The 7,101-nt window shown below is 43.3% G+C and overlaps 1 long non-coding RNA gene across 1 annotated transcript; it reads left to right on the forward strand.

Moving 5' to 3' along the window:
- Window positions 1–2,329: 2,329 nt before the first annotated feature.
- On the forward strand, window positions 2,330–6,551 carry LOC109290660. The gene is made up of 3 exons (XR_002095649.1): window positions 2,330–2,458; window positions 3,331–3,335; window positions 6,541–6,551. It is a non-coding gene; the product is annotated as an uncharacterized LOC109290660 (long non-coding RNA).
- Window positions 6,552–7,101: the final 550 nt, after the last annotated feature.

The following is a 7,101-nucleotide window of genomic DNA, read 5'->3' on the forward strand; positions in this document are numbered from 1 at the left end:
TGAGGCCCCTTCCAGCCCCTAATATCTATGAAATCTATTAAATCAATATTCGCAAGTTAGTCTAAGCTGCGTAGACTGAACCAATAAGCAAGTGAGCAGACATTCACTTTTGATTCCAGAAATGCATCCCCATGCCTATCGTGGCTCATGCCAGGTGGCAGGGAGGGTGGTGCTTGGCTGGAGCAGATAGCTTGGGGCAAGCATAGCCCACCCACCCTTTGAGGAGGGGTTTTTGGGGGAGGTGCAAAGCATCCTGGGATGCTGGGGACTGTGAGTTAACCTGAATCTGGAGGAGATCTGTGACCGAAGTTCAATGAACTGATTTAACCTAAATCAGATAAGTCTGATTCTACACAGGTTCATAGATCGTTAGGGGCTGGAAGGGACCTTGCAGATCATCTGTGTTACAGATTTGAACCAGTTTCTGATCATTTATATAGGTGTATGTTTAACTTCTGTCCTTAGTCACTGTATTCACTATCCTCCTCCTTAATTGCACTCTCTGGGTTAAGGAGAACAACACACGGAAAAAACAGACATATGAAACACTGGTACAACCAGGACCATGAGTGACTGGTGCCTCCTGAATCTGGGGTGGCCCCTGCAGAAGCCACTGATAGCAGCAGCCCTGTCAGAGGGGGTGCCAGCTCTACTGACAGCATCAGTGTTGGCCATCGTGGGGGGCACCAGCCCCTTTGGGGGCGGGGGGGGGCACATACACCCCCATACACCCCCTACCAGTCACCTATGACCAGAACTGAACTATCTAAATAACACAAAGTCATAGCTTCTTACTACATATGCTATGGGTTGATAGCCCAGATACCTCTACACTGTCATTTGGAGGACATGGACACAACGTGCATATCTTTACTTACTTTAGGAGGAAAAGTCCATATTAGGTCCTGGATCTGCTGGGACCAATCTGTTTTCCACTATATACATCTATTTCTTCCCCTTGTGTTACAGACACTCAGTAACTACGTGTATTCCAGCTACATCCTCACACACAAAATACAGTGACTAGATTAAAAGCACTCATGTTCTTTTGGCGATACAAATGGAATCAATACTGCTTCAAGGACTCCAGAATTTGGTCCATTATTATCCAGAACTAAGTATGTAACTGGCTGGCTGGCTTCAAAATAGTCCAAGATGTACGAGGGGGCTCTATTCTGAAGAGATGACTGTCTTAACCACTAAGCATTGAAGAAGGCTCGATACAGAAGAATATGGAAGAGGCTCAGAATAGGTCAGATCTTCAGCTTGTATAAATCAGTGTAACTGCATTGATACGGGAGGATCAATGCAGATTTTTGCCAGCCAGGATCTGGCCCTACACATTTGTAGACCCTTCCAGAGTAGTTTGTTTTCGGGTGCTTTTTTTGGTGGGAAAAAAGGGCAATTAAGTGAAAGGCTGTTTTCAGATGCCTTGGAACAATGGCACAAAGTCATGAGTTGGGCAAAGGACACGAAAGCTTGGGTGGAGCAGGAGGAACAGGGGTAGGGTGTGGAGTCGGATGATTGTAAAGCTTCAGGCAGGGATGATATACACTGTACAGTTATTACAAATGGTTGTTTTTAATTAAGTTTAATATCTGTTTAGTACCATTTTATACTTTATAGTCTCTCTGGGTTATCTACCTGAGCCAGATTATATTAGACATACCGGTTTTTGCAGTTCTTTATATCATTGAGGCCAATCTTTCTTGTCCGTGTCATGCTTACTTTAGGGTGTGTGGCCTAATTAATAGGTGGAGTTGTTGAAAGGAAAAAACAGAGGCAACCTCCATCTCTCTCTCTGTTTGACATGGACAAAATTCTTCATTGACAGAAAGATGTGCTTTGACATCCAAACAACTGCAACATCTCAGCTCTGTTTGTGAGCCTCCTAGATGGTACTAAGGCCTGGATAGCCACAGATGATGTGCAGCAAGGCCTTATCTAAAAGCAAAATAGTATTGTTGTTCTTTAATACAAGACACCATGAGCCAAATCATGTTCTTCCCAACTGTTTAGAATAATTTGTTAGAAAATGGTGAAGAACAAGATATTAACAGTTAACAATCAGTTTATATTTAATTCTAGCCAGGAAAGTCCTCTGGTATCTCACAGTATGGGTCTCTTCACAACTGGAAGGGTCTACATTTATTTATTTATTTATTTATTTATTAATTTCATGTCTTGGACCAAATCAGTCCCAAATTCTATCGACTGAGCCAAGCTCAACTGTTCAAATTTGTGTGATGCTACCACCAGCGAGTATCCTACCTCTTGGGGCTCCAGGTACTCCCAAATCCATGGCAGGATCCTATTTGCAAGCCCCAAGCCTGGAATTCGGATGCCTCCTAGTCTCACTTGTCCCTAGCCAAAAGGCCAAATGAGTGAGCTAGAGGGAAAGCCCGAGAGCAATCCCCCATCATCATACATTGTGTAGCCAAGATCATCACATTTGGAGGTGTTTTGTAGACTCTTACAGAGGTCAGCCTGCCTGCAGCGCAAGGGACAGGCCTTTCCCCTCTAACTACACCCAGTCATTCAAGGCCAAGAAGAAGAGCATCTCCCCTGCCAGGCAAGTAAAACCACCTAGGCTGAAAACCACCTCATTGCATATCCCCTGGCTTTTCCCCCTTCCTTCCCTGAATGGGTCTGCCTCTGAAGCTCAACAACTGCTGCAGACAAAGCTGTGACTCTGCTACTACTATGGCAGGTTTATATTGGGTGTAGCAATTGGATCACAGGAAGGGGAGCTATGAGCTACATATATTCATTGCTCTGGATATATTTTGATTTTAGCAGACCAGGACTTTATTAGAAATGATACTATTCTAGGATGCGCTCTGGAAACTGTTTATGAAATCAGGAAAAGAATTTTTAAATCATCTGGACAAGAAACAAAACCTGAAGACGTGTTTCAGGTGCATGGCTCCTATTTCCAGTTTCACCTGTTACAAGCCTACAGGAAAAGGACTAGTCAGTTCAGAAATATCTCAGTTCACTCCACCAAACCAAATGCCAGCTGTTTTCCAAAGGGTGAAGCTGATTTTGTTTGTATGGGGAACTAGTGCTTTAAGTGAGGGCATTTTTAGTGTTTTATGTTGTAATAAAACATAGCTTTGATCTACAGAAAGACTACCCAGAGGTATATGATTTTAGAGGCCCACAGAGACAATCTGCTGATTTTTCAAATGACAGATTTTGCAGAAAAATGCATTGCAAGGAACCCAGGGTGAAACTTTTCCAGATTAGTATGTACTTTTTAAAAACTATAATGAACAGTCTTCTACTGTACCTAAATCTGTCCATGTTTACTAAAGCGAGATAAATGAGCATCTGTTCCAAACTCAGCGTGTCTTTTATTTGTTAATAAAATACCTCTCAATTATCTACAAACCAGGCATGCCTCTGTTCCCAACAATACTATGGGAATAATAGCACTTTCCTGCCTAATAGAGGTGCTTTGAAGATTATTATATTAAGCACCAGGTTCAGGTCTCGTGGCAATGGGAGGCACTGAAGTATTTAAGATAAACTCATGGACTAAAACGTATAAGTTACTGAGCTGTGCTTACAGCCTCACAGCATTGGGCCCTGAACGGGGACATTTGACCCTGAATCAAATCTGTTATGTGCTGAGTAGTGTAAAGTCCTGGAATATATTTTAAAAGGGATTAATTTTAGGCCATTACTGTACCTCTATTTAATTTTCACCTGCTCTTAAAAGAGGTTGAGCTAGACACTGCTGAGTGTAACTCTTAATCATCCCATAGGAAATATGGAAGCCAGCAAAGCTAATGAACTATTCGCTTCCTCCCCTGGTCCCAATTTAAACAATCTCATAAACTTGGAAATTTGCTTTTTGCTGTTTGCAGTATGCGCTTCTGCACACAATCAAGGCAAGGCGGTAATTTGGGGCATGTGGGGAAGAGGAGGGGGACGGAGGCACTTCCTTTCCTTAAAATAAAACCATACTGTTAAACCCCCCTGGGTAGTTCCTTGATGTATTTGCTGCATATACAAAGCGCAAGGTTTAAGGATTTAATCACTGTCTTTTACGAAATCCCCATGCTGAACAATGACCATCTATAATATTTTCATACTCCAAAGATTTGTACACTAACAAATTATAATGGGGGGCAGTGTTTTTCATGCACATAGGCTGAAATGTGAGTTGATTACAGCACTTTTGGTACCATGAAGAAGAACAGATAGTAAAAAATAGCAGGCAAAGGGTCAGCTGGCCACTGTCTTTGTGTTTCTGTGAGTTTTCTTTTCTTTTTCTTTTGAGGAGAAAGGGTGAGCTCCAAGCTGAAGGGACCCTTTTCTCCCCATCAAAGACAGAAACAATTGTGCATTTCAAAGGAATCTCCTTGCTCCCAAGTCCAAGAAGCTTTTTGTTATGCAAATGAAACCAACTTTTCTTATTTGTCTTTAAATGGTAGGTTGCAGTTATGTCTGTTGTGTTAAAAAACATCAAGCAAGGAAACAGAATGTCAAAGCCTTTTGCTTTCTCCATCCTGCTGCAGACATGGATAGTTTTCATTAAGGTTGCATTTCAAACAGTGGTTGTTTGATACTGTAAACACTCAGTAGCCATTAACATGAGCCTACAAGGAGGCAGAAACATCCAGTCAAACAGAGATTGCCCGATTGAAGAAGAGGGATGCTAACAACCATGTTTATTCCCAGCAGTCTACATAAAGTCACCGTGTCACTCATCCGTTAACTAACTCAGCAGTGATCTAAGGACCTGCTGAAAAGCCAAAGGAAGTCAAGAGGAGTCTCTCCATTGACATCAACTGTGGATTAGGGCATGCTGGATTAAGCAAAGGGCTGTTCTTAACCCTGCTACTAAGAAGGAAGGGTAGAGATGCATCTCATAGATTAACTGGATGAGAGATGCATAAGATTTTGTGAGAGCTCACATCCCTCTGCTACCAAGATTACTCTCTGCTTCAGTTGTGTCCCCTATAAAAAGGGGCCAGGGCATCGGGTAGCACATGCCCACCCACCTTGGGAAAGTGTTTCGAGATGTGGAGAAGAAACGTGCCGGCTGTTATTTCAGTGCCAGCTGCAATTCTAACGAAACAAAGTACAGCCCCATCGATAGCAATTCCTTCTAGGTTGCAAAGACAAACAGTAGGGTGACCTCTGGGCTCATGGGTCCCTATTTCTGAGCTCCCATTGGCACCGATCCAGGGACAGAGTTTGTGCAATGAATACTATAACTTGAGCTTTAAAAAAGAAATTCTAAAAACTTGCTTTGCCTTTTTCAACATCTTTATGCTTCGAGGAAGCCAAAATACACTAGATAGGATGTCACTGCTTCCTTCCCATAGCCATTGCTCCATATAAGCCTCATCCCAGATCTCTGTCGGCTAATGCCACGCATGTGTGGACTCCTTTTACCATTGGTGGCAGTTCCATAGATAGAGGGTTTGCGAAACAACCCTGGCGATTGTTTTGTTTCAGCATTAGTTCCAATAGATGCAAACAGGATATGGCTTGGCTGCCCATCATAATTACAGACTAAAACTAACAAACAATGGGGTCAAATTCTTACAACCCTTACTCTTCCTGAGAACTACCAAACTCCTTGAGAATAACAATCCCACTGATTGCCGTGGGCTGCTTGCAGAGCAGGATATGACTAATGATGGAACAATATTGCCAATTATTACTTTAAGCAGAGATTGCAGAATCTGGCCCAAGGAGACTGCCATAAAAATACTTTTTTTCAGCAGGCATGATGCATCAGTCAGTATTTCATACTACAAAAAGGGGGTGGAAGTGTATTCATTATGTTCCTTGAAATGTTGGTATTATTGCTGCTTGTAGATCAAGAACCAGGAGTAATTTTTTTCATTTTTCCAAACCGTGAACCAAAGAGCAGTTGAAAATCAAGTTAGCCTGCAAAGGCACATCCCTTCAAAGCCTAACCACTGTAAGCTACCAAGCTGTATGCTTCATTTACAGCAGGGGAGTTCCAGCTTCTACAGCAGTGGGCTGGGTGCTTGTGACCCAGCCGTACCACAGGCCACCATTCCTGTCCAAAAAGAGATGGGGGAAGGAAGATGGCTGCCTGTGTCAGAATAAGGGGTGAGGGTGGAAAGGGCGAGAGGAAGGGGCTGGGGCTGTGGCTGTGGAGGGCATCAGCAGCATGACTCAGGATACCAAAGGGGACACATAGGCTAGGGACAGAAATTACACATAAACCGGTATAAGTGACTGGAAACTGGTTCAAATCTGTAACACAACAGACGTTCAGTGCACATAAACCACTTTCAAAATGGCTGAAACTGGTTTAAGATCAGCTTGGATGGTTGTAGTATCAGACTGAATTAACTTTAGTTAAATCAGTTTATTGAACTTCTGTCCCAGATCCCCTCCGGGTTCAAGTTAACTCCTAGTCCCCCAGCATCCAAGGATGCTTCGCACCTCTCTGAAAAACCTCTCCTCACAGAGTGGGTGGACTAGCCTTGGCAGAAGCTGTCTGCTCCAGGTGAGCAGGGAGGCGTGCTGTAGCACCCCGGCTTCTAGCCTGGGCCACTGCAGGCAAGTGGCTGGATTTCGGGAATCGAAAGCGAATGTCTGTTCACTTGCTTATCAATACAATCTACGCAGCTTAGACTAACTTTCCAAAATTGAACCAATTCAGCTTTGGGCTTTTTGGCCATCTGTAATTAGCCGAAGGGCTGAGCTCCTTACTGCTGATTTTCCCATTTCAGAAGTTGGATATGGGTCGTGGGCTGTACGCTGAGCACCACTGATTTACAGCATTCAGAATAACCGTGTAGTAAACACCTCTATTACATTAAGCCGCAAGATTGAATTGCTTTTTTATAAGCTTACCTTTGTTTTCCTGCTTAGTCGGCTGACTGATTCAAGGATCCCAGAAATAGAGATCTGGTATGACACGTATGCTTGCATAATAATTCCCCCCCCCCCCTTTCCCCCAGTTGCAGAGTTGTAGATAACCCTGCTCCATTCCCCAGGTGGCTGCACTTCAGCAATTCTGCATGTATTTTGAAAACCACTTTGGAAACCTTCGGGAAGAAAGTCATTTAAACAAAGTATGTTGCTCGGTATCAGCGGGGAAGT

Source organism: Gavialis gangeticus, unplaced genomic scaffold (assembly GCF_001723915.1).
Source record: "Gavialis gangeticus isolate Ggan-Ray unplaced genomic scaffold, GavGan_comp1, whole genome shotgun sequence".
Classification (NCBI taxonomy): domain Eukaryota; kingdom Metazoa; phylum Chordata; order Crocodylia; family Gavialidae; genus Gavialis; species Gavialis gangeticus.